This window comes from Octopus bimaculoides, chromosome 14 (assembly GCF_046866305.1).
Source record: "Octopus bimaculoides isolate indiv1 chromosome 14, ASM4686630v1, whole genome shotgun sequence".
Lineage (NCBI taxonomy): Eukaryota > Metazoa > Mollusca > Cephalopoda > Octopoda > Octopodidae > Octopus > Octopus bimaculoides.
In genome coordinates, this window is record NC_142941.1 from 46,307,637 (window position 1) to 46,329,766 (window position 22,130).

The window sequence follows — 22,130 nt, forward strand, 5'->3', positions numbered from 1 at the left end:
GTCGTTCTTGTTGTCATTGTTGTCGTCGTCGTCGTCGTCGTCGTCGTCGTCGTTATCACAATCATCATCATCATCATCAGTATCATCATCATCATCATCATCAGTATCATGGATATTTTCATCATCTTCACCAAATAATTTTCACTTCCAGAAATATGGAAGAATCACAGATTTTCATGCAAACCCATTCATCATTCATTCTTTCTTTTTTTCTTTTTTTCTTTCTTTCTTTCTTTCTTTCTTTCTTTCTTTCTTTCTTTCTTTCTTTCTTTCTTTCTTTCTTTCTTTCTTTCTTTCTTTCTTTCTTTCTTTCTTTCTTTGAGTGTTTGTGTGTTTGTTTCTTTCTGTTTTGTCTTTTGTACTTATCAACTATTTCACCAGAACACCATTTATGTATGTATGTATGCATGTATGTATGTATGTATGTATGTATGTATGTATGTATGTATGTATGTATGTATGCTACAGTATACATTTACATGTACAGAATTTAGATATCTACATATGTGCATGATATATACATATACATACATATATTAATGTATATATATATATATATATATATATATATATATATATATATATATATATATATATATATATATATATATATATATATATGTATGTATGAATGTATGTATATAAATATAGACCATATATATACATATAAGCATACATGTATATGTATGTGAATATACTTATATATATATATATATATATATATATATATATATATATATATATATATATATATATATATATATATATATATATATATATATATATATATATATATATATGTATATATTTATATATACATGAAAATTTGACGCTATCATATATAAAAACCATCGTCGTAAATTTCAGGAAAATCTCTTAATAAGAGAAATAGACATAGCAACAATAACAACAGTGTTAAACTACTCAAATAACAAGAATTAAACTGGCATGTTTATTACTCTATTACTCCAATATCAGACAAATGCATAGCTAACTAACGTATTTTGAAGATAACGAGACCCCACTTCTAAAAATAAGGCAGACGCTTCAACCAATGAAATCTTGAATATTGACAATGTGGCCATAGATGTAGAAATGATGCTTAAACCATAAATATATGTCATGCATTATTACCAACCAACACCATATTTATGTATACACATATAAACGTATATATGTATTTCTACGTATGGATGTACATACGTGTTTACACACGTAGAAATACACAGACAGACATCAAGCGATGTTGGGAGACAAACGCAGACACACACAGACACCTCTACACAGATATACGATGGGCTTCTTTCAGTTCGACTGATTTTCGTTTTGGTATTCGGTGCGAAGTAGGCTGACGTTGACGATCCGCAGAGGCGGTGAAATCACATGATGCGGTAGTGCCATCCACTAGAGCAGACGGTTATTTCCTCAGCTGATATCGTAGGAGCTTAGTTAATATGTGGCCAACAAGAGATAAAATCTCTGGATGTTAACAGCAAGTAAAGGCGACTTAAACAACACATCCAATTTAAGTTGGATGTTCTAATTAGTATTCGGTACAAACACGGCTACTGATATTAATCGCTAATCTACGCACACACACACACACACACATGCACATTCCTACACACACAGACATACACACTTAAATATTATATATATTATATATGCATGATATATATATATATATATATATATATATATATATACATACTGATGTTCATAATGGCGCGTAAGCCAAAAATACGAAAAAAAAAAAACAGTGCAAAGGAAATAGCTTGGCGCTTGTTTTTAAAACTCATTTGAATCAGGATTAATATAAGTAATATTTTTCAAAATGTTCTTAATTTGCTAACATAAGAAGTAATGTGAAGTAATAATGCTGCTTGAATCAGCCATTTTAATGTACCAAATTGGGTAATTAATACTCTGAAGTAAGTCTATAATAGCATTTACTAAACTCATTGTTATTTTGAAATAATAGCAGAGATTGCAAGGTAAATTTAAATGAAAAGAAACGAGAAATATGAAGTAGCGTAGCATAAAATTAACCATTGAATTTAAATACCGTTCGATTCTGTTCCTCTTGTAAACCAAATGTGATGCGGAAATTGCATGAATATATTGATAAAAGCTAATCTGAAAAGAAATTTTTAGTCAAACCAATCTAACTTGTGAGAATACTTTCGCATTCGAATGCAATTATCTTTAAAGAGGCAATTCTTCGGGATATGCATTTATGAGTAGAATACTTGATTATATTGCGGTTGGAAAGAGTTTTTAGAATGAAGTTGATTAATGAAGCTTGCAAATTTTTACAATAACTACTAAGCTTGATAAAAATTCTATTACAAATCTCATGATATTTTCCTATTCATCAGACTGATGAGAATAAAGGCGAAAAGTCTGTGGAAATATTTGTACTTACGTTACAACTGAAGGCTGGATTATAACATAACATATTTCTTAGTCTAATTTTAAATTTTGGACATTAGAGCACGTTGTGTATTGCATTTTATCTGTTACGCCTCTATTACAAGTTTTCTACTGAGAAACGCAAGTGAACGAACTCTACTAAAAATTCTGAGGGCATACGTTTTCTAACATATGGAAACAAATCTTTAAATAAAATTTTCGTTTTGTAATCTAGATTTTAATTGCAGATTCACTACTTTGTATGATGTTGATAGGGAAAAGTTAAAGTAAAGTTTGTAGTAAATTTTAAAGTGGAGGGAAGAATACAAGGATGTCAAATTTCTATAAATAGACGTATGTGATTGAAAAGGTTAGTGTGAAGGTAGGAATTAGGGAGGAGAAAAGAAGGTATAATGACATTGTAGGTGGACAGTAAAAGATAACATTTATTTTGAGATTGCATACTTATACAATTAAATTTTAATAAACAATTATTACATATACAATTAACTTTTATTCTATACAATGATACAATACAAAAGTGGTGAAATTTTTATAATACAAACACCATTATTATAATACAACCCTAACAATATAACCCGACGAAAACGAGCGATAGAATAAGTACTAGGCTTAAAAAATAAGTCCTGCGGTCGATTTGATTGACTAAAACCGTTCAAGGTAGTGTGGTGTTCCAGCATGACCGCCGTCAAATGACTGACACAAGCAAAAGAATAAAAGAATATGTGTGTGCGTTGTGTGTGTGTGGTGGGTGGGTGTGTTACTATAGAACACGTCGCTTTCACTTTGGTCTATAGACCGCGTCGCTTTCTACCTAGTTCTCGAAGACAAACCTATTGCGCCAAGCATTTCGATACATCATCGCTACCTTCCGTTCTTGGATGAAATCCAGCCGTCTGCCCTTATTCAAATTGTCGATAAATGTCAGACGATGTCTCCCCACGCTTACCAGTACTATGCAGTGGGTCTCAGAGAACAAGTTTTGATACTTATTCTTCCTGCTACTGCATGCGGCGCGAAGACGTTGTTCTCTGATAATGTTGATCGCTTTTGGAAGGCTTCCAGAGAAAGGATCATAGATAATATGCTGTTGCCATTTCGCATCGAGGAAGGTCCATAACATCCTTGTGTTAAAGTCATCTAAACACTTCTTTGCTAATTTGGTAAGTGTCCACGTTTCGCTGCCAAAGGAAAGCACTGAAATTTCTGCTCCCCTTAACAGTCTTGGCTTCCACATTCACTTGAGTTTGTGACACGCAATTGTAATTCTTACTTTTATGAACACACACACAAACACACACGCGCGCACACACACACATACATACACACACCACACACAAGCACATGCACACACGCTCACATACACGCAAGCACACATACACACAAACGTGAATGTAATAAAACTAAAAAAAAAATGTTACATTCTCAAGTCATGGCGACTCATAAGAGCCGGTTTCCGGTTTCCATGGCGTATAAATTCCCTACCTAAACGGGACACTGGTACGTCGCAGGATTACTGGTTTTTGCCAGCTTAGTGGATTAGATCAACGTGAAATGACGTGTTTTGCTCAAGAACACAACACCGATAAACCAGACCGATAACCAAAACCACAAACTTACACCCACACCCTAACCACTAAGCCACGCACCTCCACTATCATAGAACTGGACTATTCTAACACATAATTCCACTCTAGACATAATATATTGAGTACTATTTATTGATTATTGTTAATCTTGTCGATGTTAACATATGCCTTAGTTATATACATACATAGATATATAGACACAAATGTGCGCACACACTCAGAAACATATACATTCACTCAGAAGCTCACGAAGTATTCAACGTATGCAATATTCATTTTGTAGTGAAGTGATGTGTGATATGTGCAAGAAATCAGATTTCCTTAATTTCTCCAAGAGAAGATTAATTAGACTAAGGTGCAAGCAAGCAATGATTGCGTTTGCTGTGATGCAAGTGAAGACGACAACAGTAGTGGTGGTGGTAGTGGTGTTGGATGGAATCGGTGATGTTGGAATCGTTGTTATTGTTGTTTTTAGTGATAGTGCTGCTGTTAATGGTGATGATGGCGATTCTGAAGCTATCGATAGCCATCGTCGACTCCCAACAATAGCGAACAACAACAAGAATATTAGATTAAAGAAACTGGTGAGAAGTGTGGTGAGCAATAAACGGGGTTGACGATGGGTTAAGGATCAAGTAACATAACAATGGACAACAACAGAAATATATAAATGGACTACTACTACTACTACTACTACTACTACTACTACTACTACTACTACTACTACTACTACTACTACTACTTTCCTTTACTTCTTGAAAATGTATTTTCTTGCAGAATTCGTGGTGTGATAGAGAATAAGGTTTTCTAATTTGGGGTTCTTTATTGAGCAAGAGGGCCAACTACATATAGGACAGAACATTGTATGCATAGGTGTAATATACGTACCTCTTATGGCTGAAAGGTGAAGTCGGCGCTGGTGAAGCTAATGCATGTATGCTTATAGATCGCTAGCCACTATACATTCTTCTTTTCTCTCCTTGTTTCTTTCTGTGTTCCTTTCTGTGGAAGAGCGTAGGCTCGAAACGTTAAAGACATTTTCACTTCCCGAGCGTTATACTAATACATTTGTTTGTTGTCTACACCACCTGTCTTCATCTTATGTTTTTTGTGTGTGAATTCTCCCCTATACATACTCATACAGTTATGAATTCGACTTAAATGCGTATATATATATATATTAATACATATCGACATCTATGAATATTTAAAAAAAGTATTTAGAAAAATATAAATATATATATAAATATACATAAAAATATATGTAGGTAAAACCCATGTGGGATATATATGGAAAGAAGTGTGAGAAAAAGAACTAATAAAAATGTTTTTTCGTACTAAAATTAAGGGCTGTTAAGAGTTTCAATTAAAAGATCCATAGAATTAAATGAGTTTTTTAAAGTACATAAATGGTATATAAGGTATGTAATACAATTCGAGGAAGTGCACTTCCTACGGCCGTTTCCAGAGTTCATGACTTGGTAGAAAATTAATAGAAGTCTTACAAACCATGCAGACAATGTCCCTTTCATCAGGAAAGGTATAATCATAAAATCACATTCTCGACAATGTTTTTTAGCTTTATATATATATATATATATATATATATATATATATATATATATATATATATATATATATATACGGCGTGTGTGCGATATTTATCTAGTGATGAAATGAATGCTGTGTAATATGTGCAAGAAATCAGAATTCCTTAATTTCTCCAAGAGAAAATTAATTAAAATGAAGTGTTACCAATAAACCGTGTTACACGCTAGTTGTAGTAGTGGCAAGAGAGTTGCTGGCAATAGTGGGTGACGGTCAGAAGGAGGTTGGCGGTGTCGATGAGCGTCATTGACTACCACGTACAACGGTGGTGGACGACAATATTAGATTAAACGAACTAGGTCGACGTTATGGCGAGCAGTATACGAGTTGGCGGAGGGGTTATGCGAGGGGTCAAGTGAGACAGCAAATAGACAATGATGAATTGATACGAAATAAAACAACAACAATAACAACAACAACAACAACTACTACTACTACTACTACTACTACTACTACTACTACTACTACTACTACTACTGCTGCTGCTGCTGCTGCTGCTGTTGCTGCTGCTACTGCTGCTGATACTGCCGGTGCAGCCGCTGCAGCCGCTGCAGCCGCTGCTTACTACTACTACTACTACTACTACTACTACTACTACTACTACTACTACTACTAGGGTAGAGATGGAGGTGACTCCTTCTAATACGTTTATTGGCAGGTGGATGAGAGCGGAAAGGCTAGTCAGAATGAATGTTCCTAACCTGAATAGGATTTCCTAAGTAGGAGGAAACTGGGAAATGATACATTCGACGCCTCGAATATGATAGAGTAATCTGGGTCTTTCAGTCGGGTTTCCGTTGTGTTGGCCTAGGTGGTATTTCTCACGACTAGGAAATTTTCCTTCCTCACTTTTTTTTATTATAAAATTGTCATAAGTTTTATTTTTTGTTGATTTTTCTTGATGTAAAATCTACTCTCGTGTCTTGCATTTCGTCTTTGGTATTGCCCTCAATGCTTCGAGCTCTTGTGCCAATAACCTGATGAGCTAGCAGAATCTTTAGCAGCCCGATAAAAAATACTGAGCAGCATTTCATCCATCTTCCCGTTCTGAGTTCAAATATTGCCGCGGTCGACTTTGCCTTTCATCCTTTCGGGGACCAAAATCAAGTACTGGGGTTAATGTATCATTTGCTTCATCTACTTTCCCAAAAATTCACATAAATTTTCACAGCAAAATCTTGTATGGACCCCCGAGGGCCATATGGATCCCAGTTGAAAACCACTTATCTAAATAATTTGAAAAGGTGAACGAGAGACGAAAATTCGAAGTCACTGTCACCACTTACCCTTGTTAAAATAAGTACCACACTTTAACTTTATGTATTGAGTGTACCATCATTCAAAGTTAAGATGTTTAATATATGTATGTACGAATAAAAAATATATATATATATGTTAAATTCAAATTACGACAAACGTAAATAAACAAACGAAGTTTGCTTTTTAGAAGCGTTGAGATGTCTTTTAGAAAGTTAAGGAAGTGATTTTAAATTCTCAATCGCAGAATAATGCTAATAATATAGCCTGAACAGGATAAACTACCTCTATTTTGCAGAGAAAAGTGTAGGTGACTAGCTGTGGACACCTACACTTTTCTCTGCAAAATAGGGGTAGTTTATCCTGTTCAGGCTATATATATATATATCTTCGGCTGTCCATCGTAAGTCGACTTTGACTTTTCTTGATTAGTAATCATCTCTAGTAAGCTCTCATGTGGTGTACAAGGCCTGTTCTTGATGTGCAGCAATTTACACACACATATGCACGCACACACACACACACACACACACACACACACACACACACACACACAGTTCTCTAGCATGGCCGCAGTCACATGACTGAAACGAGTAAAAGAATATATATGTATATATATATATATATATATATGCATGTATGTATGTGTATGTGTATATATGTGTTTACATACACCACGATATTTGCTTTGTAGTGAAGTAATTCATGTGTGATATGTGCAAGAAATGAGATTTCCTTAATTTCTCCAAGAGAAGATTAATTAGAGTAAGGTGTAAGCAATAACCGTGTCTGCGGTACAAGTGGTGATGGTGGTTGTGATGCTGCTGCTCATGTTGAAGATGGTGAATACTGGGAAGTATTGATAGCCGTCATCGACTCCCAACAATAGCTGACAACATAGAATATTAGATTAAAGAAACTAGTGGGAAGTGGGGTGGGGTGGGGGAGTGAGCAATAAACGGGTTGATGATGGGTTAAAGATCGAATAACAGAACAAACGGACAACAATCAAAGTAAAGGGACAACAACAACAACAACAACAACAACTACTACTACTACTACTACTACTACTACTACTACTACTACTACTACTACTACTACTACTACTACTACTTTTCTTGTTATTTTCTTTTGTTTAGCAAATAATATTTCTTCTTGTAGCAGAAATGGAGTGATAACGAATAGGGTTTTCTGATTTTGATTTCTGATTTCTTTATTGCCCACAAGGGGCTAAACATAGAGGGGACAAACAAGGACAGACAAAGGGATTAAGTCGATTACATCGACCCCAGTGCGTAACTGGCACTTAATTTATCGACCCCGAAAGGATGAAAGGCAAAGTCGACCTCGGCGGAGTTTGAACTCAGAACATAACGGCAGACGAAATACCGCTAAGCATTTCGCCCGGCGTGCTAACGATTCTGCCAGCTCACCGCCTTATTTTGATTTCTGTCCTGGACAAAATGTGCTGGGCACTATTTACAGACGAGGGGAAGAACGTATGTAGTACCGCGTAAAATCACATTGAAAATTATTTTAAATAACATATTAAAAAATTGTGACCCCCTCAACTGGGAGGATGTTCTAAATATGAAAATGTCAAGAAAGCAGGAAATCTCGATCACCTTAACTTTTGAGTAGATTCTATGACTTGACTGCATTCGTCAGTCAAAATTCAAGACCTGACCATCTCACACGTAGCAGATTTAACTCTTGCATCCGTTTCTTTCATCGAGTTCGCGAGGAGACGACACCTAACGTTTCATCCTCATCCTACACTTCAAACTGAACTTGAAGACATTGATGAGATATATTGTGAGAGATTTACAGAATGAAACTATGTGAAGATATCTATTCCACCATTCTACTACAAACTGTTCTGCCATATTCTCCAATCATAAATAATATTACAGTCATAAAATTTCAGTTAATTACTGATTTAATCACAAACTGAATGTGATATAATAATGCTCAGATAAGTCAAAACTGTTATAATATTTTTAATGTATTTAGGGAAGGCTTTCTTAGACGCAACTTTTCCAAACCCTTTTACCCTGCAACCGCTTTCCTCATACTCTCAAGACCGAGAAAACCTACCTGTCCCTACATGAAAAAGGAGGACAGTGTGGAGATCTTTAAAAGGGGTCTTGATCAAGGGACGGATTCTACATGCGATAACAGTCGTTCGACATCGTTCCACGTTTTAGCAATATTCCGAACACTAAACAAGTACGTGACGAAACGGATTCATCGATGTCTGCGCATTTCGGACAGGGGCGACTGATGACACATAGGTATCTGCACAGTTCATATGGACGAGATAATGCCCTCCAGTAGCACGGGCAGGCAGGGATTTCCATGTGTCGTAATATAATGCTCCGGAATATATTTTCAAGCTGGTTGTAGTCGACGCTCAATGTTTCTACGGGAACTTTATCGCTCAGCATGTCCAGTAAGTCCACCGTCATCAATTCACAGCAGGGAAAGTTCACCGTTTGAATTTTTTAAACATAATTTACCATCTTCAATTTTTCTCTCGTTTATTTTTTTCAATTAAATAACCATTATTATTATTATTATTATTATTATTATTATTATTATTATTATTATTATTATTATTATTATCATCATTTGTATGAAGCAGATGAACAAGGACAGTGAAAGTCTCACAAAGCAACCATTAAAAGGAAAGTGTGAAACAAGTATAATTGATTAAGAAAAACACAATAAAGATGTACGGTCAATAAATAACAGATTCTGAAGCTATGCATACATGCATACGTATATACATATATACATATATACATACATGCATTCATATATACATGCACGTAAACACACATATATTTATTCATACATATATACAGGCACATACATACAAAAGTATACTGATATACTTATATGTGTATACATACACATACATATATAATTACATATATATACAAATGCACATGTAGGTACATATGTTTATATTTATACAATATAGATTGATACATACATTTGTATATGTATACATATGTGTGTACATATATGCATTTATACACGTATATATATATATATATATATATATATATATATATATATATATATATATATACTTGTGTGCGTGTGCGTGTATTTCGGAGTTGCATTATAAGGGTTAGGTAAGTGTCATGAACTGAGATTGTGCGTTGAATCTAAAGTAGTTTTATAGAAAGATACATAAAACTGTTAAAGCTCGTTTTATTTCGTGAGCAAACAAAATATATTTTGCACTGCTGCGACCTTGTCTCTGGTAAAGCTTCATCGGTCTAAGAGTTTGATGGGACGAAGTGGTGTGTCCTTGAGGGAGGAAGTTTATTTCATGTCACTCAATCTACTTAAACTTAAAATCTTCCTCATAGTCGATGTTGTCTGCATTACCCTGATATGCATGTATATACACATGTAGATGTAAGTATGTACATATATGTGTGTATACATGTATATATATTCTTTGTATTATTACATTATTGAACGCACACGTCCTATTTTGCAAGTAAGTCTACTATATATATATATATATATATATATATATATATATATCTTTTCACAGGGTGAAATCTGAAGGTGAACGAGATTTATTCTATGCTCTATTACGTTCTTAACAGAATATACCATATATATATATATATATATATTTATATATATTTATATATATATATCTATATATCATATTCAATCTATCGAAGAAGAAAGCAAGAATATTAGTTATATTTCCCATATATTCAGGGTTTATAGTCATCCTATATATGTACGTACACTAACACATACAAACGCACCTGTTTTGTAGAACAAACAGGAGAACTAGAACTCAGTACATGGCCATATACTTCTTTCTTATTTTTAATCTGCAGTAAGTTACACTAACTCAAGGTCCGAGAATTTCGTACATATTTTATTTAAACGATTTCCTCAACAAAGGAACATTGCATGACAAGGCTCCGATGAAGCTCAAAGTTGTCATACACTCACTCATATCAGAGTGCATAGTTCTCCTATAGCGGAAACAGCTGTAAACCAATGAATATGATGACATAAGTACTGTTTGTTTGTAATTCTCTTCTTAATGGACACACAAAAACACAAACACACTTGCACATACGCACATACTACGCACTGCCGCTCTCACACGTACATGTATGAAATGCAATTTTTCTTTTGTAAAGAATAAAATAAGTAACAATTATGATATGTCGGGTTTCGTTATTAGTTGGGAAGGAGGAGTTTGCAGCGGTGTCAGGACATCAGGTTGTTTAATTACATGAGAGTTAATGTGTTCGTGGGTGGTCAATTGTCTTGATTTAATGACTTTGTGGGGTACGCAAATGAATATTGTATTGAGGACAGAGAAGACGCTATGTCGTTAAGAAATAATTGATTAAACATAGGAACAAATATATACATATCCATGCATATATATATATATATATATATATATATATATATATATATATATATATATATATATATATATATATATATATGTATATATATATATATGCATGGATATGTATATGCATGTATATATGTATATACATACATATATATATATATATATATATATATATATATATATATATATATATATATATATATATACATACATATATATATGAAACTAACTAGAATTGTTAAATAATACGTAATGGATATATCTTCTGTTAATTAGTTTTCAAGGATGGGTGTGTTGTTACTGGTTCACGGGTATTGTTGTGGGTATGTGGGTATGTGTGACTGCGTGTCTGAGTGTGTGATTGTATACATGAGTGTGTGTGTGTGTGTGTGTGATTGTATGTGTGACTCAGTCTGTGTGTGTGTGTGTATGTGCGTGTGTATGTGTGTGTGAGTGCGTGAGAAAGAGATTCTGTGATTGCATTCGTCGTAAGTGGTTTATTGGTGTGTGTTTGGTAATGCGCGGTTAGGTAGGTGTGAGGGTACGAGGTTTCTCGTCTGTATAGACATGAAATTCGTGTGTGTATCTCTGTGTGTGTATGTGTGTGTGTGTGAGTGTGTGTGTGTTTATGAGCGTATGTGTATTTGTGTGTGAGTGTGTGTATGCGTGTGCTTGTGTGTCTTGTTTTTGAACCCTATTGTATATAAAGGTCTTCTTTCTTTTTCAGAAGAAATGTGAGCTTTATTATATCCTTACACAGACATACAAACGAACACACATACATATAAAGCAGAGATATACACATATACACAGATGCACCACACACACACACACACACACACAGACACACAGACACACGCACACAGACACACAGACACACGCACACGCACAAATGTGTATACATATACAAATATAAACATAAAAATATATACATAAACAAAATATAAACATGCATACATATACCATTATATTTTGACACCCCCTCCTCACAAACATATGTATATATCTGTGTGTCACTTTGTTTTTGTGTTTGACCCTACAACAGTGTTGGTATGTTAACGTCCCCGTAACTTAGCGTTTCGACAAAAGAGACCTATAAAATAACAACCTACCTGTCTGGAAAAAATATCAGCACTGGAAATATGTGTGTGTGTATATATATATATATATATATATATATATATATGCACACATACATATACATTTCTCCTATTAGTTGTAAACTATCTCTCTCTCTCTCTCTCTCTCTCTCTCTCTCTCTCTCTCTCTCTTTCTATATATATATATATATATACAGACATAAACACATAAACACATAGATTCATATATACACACACATACAACATAAATGCAGATATTCACGTCTATATACGGTGCAAAAGAGAAGCTAAGCGGGCATACAGACGTAAGCAGACACATATAATCATAGACGGTCATCGGTATATACAAAGGCATACACAAATCTATACGCCAACTTTTATATGCGTATACATATATATATATATATATACATGTACACTGATCAAATGAATATATATATATATACATGCTTAATTCTGTGTGAGCATGCGTAAATACGGTCTATGAGGGGGTAGTTTTGTGGGTTGCGACAGTTCCTTGATAATCGTATTACGTGTGTGAGTTGTATCGATATTTTTTCTGACCTATGTTCAATACAGTTTGGACAGATGTGATGGTAGGGTATAGTAAAAGACATTGAAGTTCCAAATGATGGCTGGTGAGTGGATGGTTGAAATGGAGGTATGTGTATATTGGTAGTTGGTAAAATTTAAGGTGACATCTAGAATGTCTACTATTCTTAAGTTGATACACTTGATGATACCTTAGACAAAGTTTTTTATAAAGGAGCTGAAACTCTTTTGCTGAATTTTTCTGTGTACTGAGAGAGGCAGGGTTAATTTTTTTGAGGATACAGACGTCATCGTCTCTGTGAAGGCCGCTGTTTATGAAGAGGAATTTTATATTTGTTAGTGTATGAATAGGCCAATCAGGTCACATATTTTCCCTATACATAGTCGGTAGATTGGATAACGTATCACAGTTTAAAGACTCGAAATGAAACTGACAGTCACTCCTTAACGTTGAACTTTGCAGTTCCTGAAATAAATCTCATTCTATCCTCAGTATTGAGATTATATTTTCCACTATGTATGCATGTATGCATATATGTATGTACATATATACGTATGTGTATACGCGTATATATATATATATATATATATATATATATATATATATATATATATATATATATATATATATATATATATATATATATATATATATATACACATATATACATGCATACATATATATACACACGTATGTTAATTCAGAGCAGATAATGCCGTTGATCCAGAACACACTCATACGCATACGTATTTATGTGTGTGTGTATGTATATATATATATATATATATATATATATATATATATATATATATATATGCGCATTTGTGCATTTGATTTTTACACACATATAATTGTACTTATTTATACTCTCATAAACACACAAGTGTATAATATTTCATACATGTATACATCTAGTGTGGTTTTGCTATTTTCTCCTGTACAATGTATTTTATATCTTTAATCTTTTCATTTCACCTTTGTCCCCATACATATCGTCCTATATTTTAAGCTTAGACTTGCATGTATTATGCATACATATATCTCCATACAAACATAACTTTCTATACAACCACATACAAACATGCATGCATACAAAGATTTATTTCTATATGCATACTTGCATATCTCCGTATACACAATATAATATGCATATATATTTTCATATATACACACGCACATAGACACACACATATACATACACGCATACTTGTATATATATATATATATATATATATATATATATATATGTATATATTTCATGTGTGTAACTATACATATAATCTTTCATATACACATGCACACACATATATTCATGCCTGCACACTGCCCCCGCCTTCTCCAACAAATTTATCTCTTCTAGCCACGAGTATACGGATGTCAGCAGCGCAAATAAATAATCGATGGTTTTGTTTGACTAAAGAAAGACAAAGAATAAATACATTAAAATGCAAGAAAAAAAAAAGATAAAAAACCAGAAGGGGAAAAAAATCGATTTAGTATTTGCTATGCTGTAAATGACAAACAAAGAGACATAGAAAAAACAAAAGAAACGAAAAAATAGCGTAAAAACAGGAACGTTTGTTTCAAATTCGTCCATGTTTATAAATTTACGATATATCGGTATTACAAAATGAGTATGAATGAATTATGTATCACGAGTTTGCGTTTTCTTCTATTTCAAAATATACATTTCCAAGTGACCTCTTATGAGACAAGTGGTTGTTGCCATTGCTGTAATTGTTGTTATTTGTATTGTTGTTGCTACCGTTGTTGCTGCCATTGCCGCTGATGTCGCTATCGTCGTCGTTGTTGCTCTGTTTGTCTATTAACTCCATATCAACGCCAATCGAATACTGATTAAAAGAACACCAGTAGTGGCCATGACGTCCGTTTAAGGAATTTTCTACAGCTACTTCATCCAATGTATCTTTGCTTATATTGGGACGGCTAGAGCATGTGGTTTAGGAGAGATTTTGGCACTTGTTCACGTCATGTTGAGGGACCATACAGAAACTTTGTCGTTGGCTTGTGTGCGAACCTTATGCATTCCTAAAGTTACCATAAATGTACCCAGTAAAATTCGGTTTTTTCTTTCAACACCACGAAATTTTCAAAATTCCTTCAAAATAAAAGAGACAGTTTTCCCCGACTAAAACCTTTCAAGGCGGTGTTCCTGCATGGCTGCAGTATGATAACTGAAACAAAGAAGCGATAAAAGATTACATAGTTGGAGATAGATAAGGTAGGTATAAATTAAGTGAATGACAGAATCGGTAGAGCGTCAGTCTCTCTACTTCGTGTTTCTTTTTCTTGTATCTTTTTATGACTGATTTCCAATTCCGCACTGGTCTACTTTGTCTTTGAAAGTTAATAAAATAAATATTGGTCTAAATGTAATCGACTACATTCTAGAATGAAGTGACTGACTGCAGTTCCATGTCGAAAAATCAGTAAAATAACGATAAGGACAAGCTTAACTAATAGAGTATCGAAGTATTACTATCTGGGATGGTTCCATCTATGATATCTGGTTTGGCGTGAGAGAGAGGATGGAAGGAAAGATGAATGGATAGACAGTCGCGTATACTCATATTTAATACGTTCTTGTGTATTCGGTCGTAGGAAGACTTTTCACTGCGGATAAAATCCTGGGAGAAAATTCCCGAGACTTTAGTAGAAGACGCTTGCCTAAGGTGCCACGCAGTGGGACTGAACTCAAATCCATGTACATTATTTACATTATTTACATTCGACGGATATTTGTCCTCATCTTGTTTGTTGTTAACCACTACGCCATATGCCCACGGGCATATGGCGTAGTGGTTAAGAGCGCGGGCTACTAACCCCACGATTCCGAGTTCGATTCCAAGCAGTGACCTGAACACTAATAATAATAATAATAATAATAATAATAATAATAATAATGATAATAATAACATCGAAAAATACCTTAGGGATGAGAACTCAGGTTCGAAATTTCCCCAAGACACCTGAAGAAGGCTGGAGGGTATAACAACAAACAAGATGAGGACAAATATCCGTCGAATGTAAATAATGTAAATAATGTAAATAATGTACAGAATTCCTCATTCCGAGTTCGATTCCAAGCAGTGACCTGAACACTAATAATAATAATAATAATAATAATAATAATAATAATAATAATAATAATAATGATAATAATAACATCGAAAAATACCTTAGGGATGAGAACTCAGGTTCGAAATTTCCCCAAGACACCTGAAGAAGGCTGGAGGGTATAACAACAAACAAGATGAGGACAAATATCCGTCAAATGTAAATAATGTAAATAATGTAAATAATGTACAGAATTCCTCATCTCTTAAATATAGAACTGTGAAATCCATGTAGTTGTCAAGCTTGCTCACGTGTGGATAAAAGACCCCAACAAAAACCAAAAGCAATGACACCACCAAAAGAAAACTCCAGACGGGATGGTCATGAATGGAAAACCTTTCATCATAGATCACTCGGAGATGACTTGGGGTTAAACAACAATAAGCGTAATTCAGTCTAAGGTCTCACAAATCAACCACTGATAAGGCAACTGTCTTTGTACAGACGGACATATATAACTTCGTTGAAGTGTTAGTTAATGTATTATTGTCTACTTCTCTGGTTTTGTTCTTTTTTATTTCCGCTTCTCTGCTATTTTCATTTGCTTTCCCCTTCTGTCCCCACATCTTCTTTGACGCACAATTTACGTCAATTCTTTCTTCTCTTCCTCCTCTTCTTCAGACTCCCGCCTTTCACATTATACGATTCAACGATATTCTTCTTTATACGTCAGATTTACAACAGAGGAATGAATCTACTATAATCGCTTTTGGAGCGGAATGGACCCCCCCCCCCCCACACACAAAAAAAAGAAGAAAAAAAAAAGAAACTACATGAAACTTCAAGACTGAATAATGGAATAAGTAATTAATAATGCTTTATAAAGATAGAAAGAAATGAAGGGGAAAATAACATACAAAAGTGAAAACAAAACAAAACAAAACAAAAAAAATGAACCAACCTAGAAACAACGATATGACCAGAAAAAACAAAACAAAACAATATGAATAAATTATTAATACTAGCAAAAACATTGTTCTAATACTGTAGGCAATTCTAGAAAAACTGATGGTGTACCGAGTTGTAGATGTGATGAAGGTGGACGCGTTGGTAGATGATAGAAACCGTTTTTGATAAACGACATGTTGTCAACGTTGCTAATCATAACTGATTATTGCGTATTGCTGCTGTGATATTTATACGAAATCGTGTCATATATGTAATGTAATGTAATGTATGTATGTTCTTCGTTTTCTCTTTAATTTTGAGTAAATTTTGACCGGGCACCTGTCTGTTAGCAAAGTTGTGAAGGAAAGCACCTTGTTCTATTCATCATCTTCTAAATCTTCAGAAAGCCTTGCAGACTTTTATAGTTCCAGATACCATAATCTCACTTGTAGTGTGTGTGTGTGTGTGTGTATGTGTGTGTGTGTGTGTGTGTATGTGGTGTGGTGTGTGTGTGTGTGTTGTGGTGATGGTGATGGTGATGGTGGTGGTGGTGAGTGCGCGTGTATGTATGTATGTATGTATGTATGTATGTATGTATGTATGGTAACAAACATTAATTGAAGGAACGTTCACTACCATTCTCTCGAGCATTGGTTCTTTACCATCTTTTACCTATGGACCCCCCTGATAACTATTTTATTCTGGTGGTTCCCCATAACCATTCGATGTTTTAAAACTAGTTTTATAGAAGCTTCTTTCAAAATTCCTATTTTGTTTTTCATACATTTGCTTGTGTAGGGTGAACTATGTAAAATGTCAGAGAAAGAAAATTTGATGTTTCTTGCAATACATACTAACACATACATCAGGAGCAAATTTTTTTTCAGGGACCCTTATAATAACATTGTGGATTCTCAATTTATTATTTTGTTGCATGGACCCTCAAAAATCTTATATGGACCCCAGTTAAGAACCACTGCTCTAGAGGATTATATTTATTTTACTTTTACAAGGAAAAGGTTGAAAGTAACTTCGAAGTTTCGTTAAACTGTCTGACGAAACTTTAGAAAATAACCGTAAAGTTTTTCTTTCAAAAATATTCTTCTTACAGTACATACATATATACATACATACATACAGACAGACAGACAAATAGACAGACACTCACATACAAGTGTGTGTGTATGTACGTATTTCTCTTCCACACCTACGGCGCTTAGATCATTTAGTACACGTGTATGAGTATAATTATATATAGGAAGCACTTACCCGTCTACAAGTGCCATTGACAATAATATACGCTAACGGATAAAATTAGATAATGAAATAATTAGGTAGTAAGCAATTGATGAATAATGAAAAAATAAATTAATAATTAGACGTAGGTTCTTAACCATTTGAGTGTCTTCAATATCGTAGCATCTACCTCTCTGTCTGCTTGTATTTCCACATACCATCACCTGTATATATCTATCTATCTATATATATATATATATATATATATATATATATATACACCCATTCGGATGCCCTCAGCACACACTCGCATACATACTCCTACACATGAACTGCTCTATGGTGTCGTATAGATATTTCTATTTTGTGTCTATAAACGTACATATGCATACACATGTTTTCATATAATTTTCTTTCTTTATATTTCATAAGCGAGAAAATTCTCATTGATAAAACTTCTTCAGATTCTATATGTTTATATATATATATATATATATATATATATATATATATATATATATATATATATATATATATATATATATTTTGTATACGAATATTTCTTAAAGAGTCTACTTTCAATTTTTTCAAACTGTACTGAAATATATTCTACTTCTACAACATTACACACACACACACACACACACACACACACACACACACACACACACACACACACACACACACACACACATATATATATATATATACGACGGGCTTCTTTCAGTTTCTGTCTACCAAATCCACTCACAAGGTTTTGGTCGGTTTGAGGCTATAGTAGAAGACACTTTCCCAAGGAGCCACGCAGTGGAAATGAAACCGAAACCATGTGGTTAGGAAGCAAGCTTCTTACCACACACACACACGCACACACACACACACACACACACACACACACACACACACACACACACACACATATACATACATACATACATATGTATATATATATATATATCTATCTGTCTATCTGCGTATATGTACATATAGAAACATACATATATATATATGTGTGTGTGTGTGTGTGTCTGTGTGTGTATATATATTCATATATGTATATACGTATATACACATATATACACATACAAACATAAACACACACACATACACACACACACACACACACACTGACAGAGTACAAATTTCTACGCAGTTTCGGTCTCTCAAATTCACTCACTGGGCATTCATTTGGTCGACCGTAGTCTTTAGTAGAAGACATGTACCCAAGGTAACGGACAGTGGGACTGAACAATATGGTTACGAAGCGAACGTCTTAACCACACAGCCGTACCTGTAGGCAAGAGGTAATCGCTCCAACATTGCTATAAAAGACTGGTAATGTCTAGTTAGCAGTACGTAACTGGTGAGTCGAATCACGCTTTTAAATCATGTGCTTCACTTGTCAAAAGACAAGTAAAGCTGTTGGAAGCCAATCTCCGTTCATCTTTTCCACATCTGTAGTCTGCTGGCAACCTCGTACGCGGATTGCATGTACGTTGTGTAAATGAAATGTGTGATGTAGTATTATGGTGTTGTACTGGCATTGCCGACTAGACATGCTGTAGCGGCATTTTGTCCTACTGTTGTCATTTATGACACCAGCTGTGTCCCGAAAGCAATCATATTCTACAATATCTTGAAAAGGTATTAGTTTTTCCTTACAGTATTACAAAAGATGAAAACAAACTATAAAAAAAACATAATAAAGGTAAAGAAAATAAAAGATAGAAAATAAACAAACCAATAAATAATCATGAAATGTGAGATGCAATAAATATACATTCGTCACACAATAAAATAAATCAGCCTCGCTTAAATTATGTCCAAGTTCAAATAAACCGTCAAACAGATATAGAGCAAATGTAACATCTTGGAATAAATAACAAAAACAAAAGCGCTTCGTTTAAATGTTTAAACAAAATGACTTTATTACACAGCAGTCTTTAAAGCAATGCATCTAACCTGACCTCGATGTGGGCGAGCTTACAATAGCGTGGTAATCTACATACGAATATAAATGTCTGGATAATGCTGCGTTTTGTCTTGATACGAGCACAATCGACATTACAAGACAGCGGTCGTGTGAGCCATTGCAAGAAGACAAAGTTTTGGTATTTACAAAATTATAGTACTTATCTATGTTGTTGTACACACACACATACATACATACATAAATACATACATGCATACGTACATACATACATAAATACATACATACACGCGGGCGCACACACATGTATGGTAATCTAAAAGTGCACTTATCAAACTCATTCTATATTTTAAAAGAAGATAATGGGTTTTACATGAATTTTCTTACAAATTTTACAACACGGCTCAACATACCGCTCTTTACAAGACAGTGGTCTCGTAAATAAGAAGACAGCAGGCTTTAGTAAAGCCTAGCTTAGGCACTATATAACAAATTTTAAGTATTTAATATTTGAAAATGTGCTCTATGATCTTAGGATGAGTCTAAAATTTCAGAGGACTGATGCGGCAAGGAGCAACTAGCAGGAGGGGTCAGACGTTTGTGTCCTGTCTCTGATACTTAACTTTCAAAGTTTGAATCTTGATCGCTTTGAGTTGATATTGATGACCACTGTAAGCAGTGGTAGCACTATAGTGTTGAGGAGTGTTTATTTGGTTTACAGAGCTTAGTTAAAAATCGTCTAGTGAAGCCTGCAGAAGATAATGGGAAAAATCACTACAATCTGTTTCACTCGTCACCATTATACGATGAATAAATCTTTAGACGTGTCTCTATGATCTTATAGGGGTTATTGCATTAAAAACAAAAAATACAAAACAATCCTTCCGATGTAAAAAAAAAAAAACCCCAAAAAAGAAATATATGTTTATTTCCGAACTTTTTCATTATGAGTTCAAATTATAAAGAAGTAGACTTCAACATTCAGGACAGAAAATTGCGAGCAATGGAATGAAATCAAGTCAGTCACCAACACCACCAACATCAATACGAGCACCATTTCCTGTTTTGACCTATAAAACAGTTAACCATTCGTTGCCGAGTCCACAGAAACAATTATGAATAAGGTGTTGATGAACAAGCAGTATGAACGATGTGACAAAGCTATTTTTACAAGTCATTAATAGTTTTAATTATTATGATATAATCAGCATTGAACCGCCAATGAAGTAGTATTGCACAGTAAAAGTTTGACACGTTCACAACAGCGCTTATTGAATCTAAGGCGCGTTGCAAATCTTCTGAAACCATTCTGATCTTTTGATGTCTATTTGAATGATGATGGGACACAAAAGAATTTCACGTATCCAATCTGGAGCTCATTAACTATTGTCGTTTATAATGAATAAAACCTGATTAACACAAATTATTGTTGTATGAAGACACTTGTAGGAAACTTCTCTCTCAATTCATAAAGCTTGATTAAATTCTACCAAGATTGATTACCTCTCGCGTTTACACAACTGGTAATTTTACCGTGCTATGTATAATGAAAGTAACTTTTAAATCACACCTCTCAATACAAGTTTTACAAATATCACGAACTGTGTTGTTGTTCAACATATAGCACTACATATTTAAATGATTGTAAATTTAGACTAAGTCGAAGTTGAATTGATTGTTTTATATATGAAGAGTATTACTGCTTTAGCTTCTTGTATTTTCTTGTATACTTTGAGACTTTACTAGAATTTATTATTTTATGTGATCTTTCGAACCAAGGATTTCTGCTTCTGTGAATGTAGATATTTCAGTAGTTTGTTCTGTATGTATTATCTTATATTTTGTATATATTTTTTAGTGTTGTTTAAGATTACGAATTTTTCTTAACTCTAAAAATCCTGAGAGAGATTTTCATATGGCTTCCGATTCCTCTGCAGAACTTGGTCAAACACACACACACACACACACACACACACACACACAC

General features: G+C 34.0%; 1 protein-coding gene across 2 annotated transcripts in view; it reads left to right on the forward strand.

Annotated features, from left to right (window-relative positions):
* LOC106884278 (octopamine receptor beta-2R-like) overlaps positions 1-22,130 on the forward strand; it is a 132,913-nt gene that overhangs the window by 94,704 nt on the left and 16,079 nt on the right. The window contains exon 1 of one of the 2 annotated variants that reach the window (XM_089362799.1): positions 20,090-20,327. The exons of the other annotated variant lie outside the window; for it this stretch is intronic. The gene's annotated coding sequence lies outside the window, so the exon portion shown is untranslated. Of the gene's footprint in view, positions 1-20,089; positions 20,328-22,130 lie in introns of those variants that run through there. 2 annotated transcript variants of the gene reach the window in all.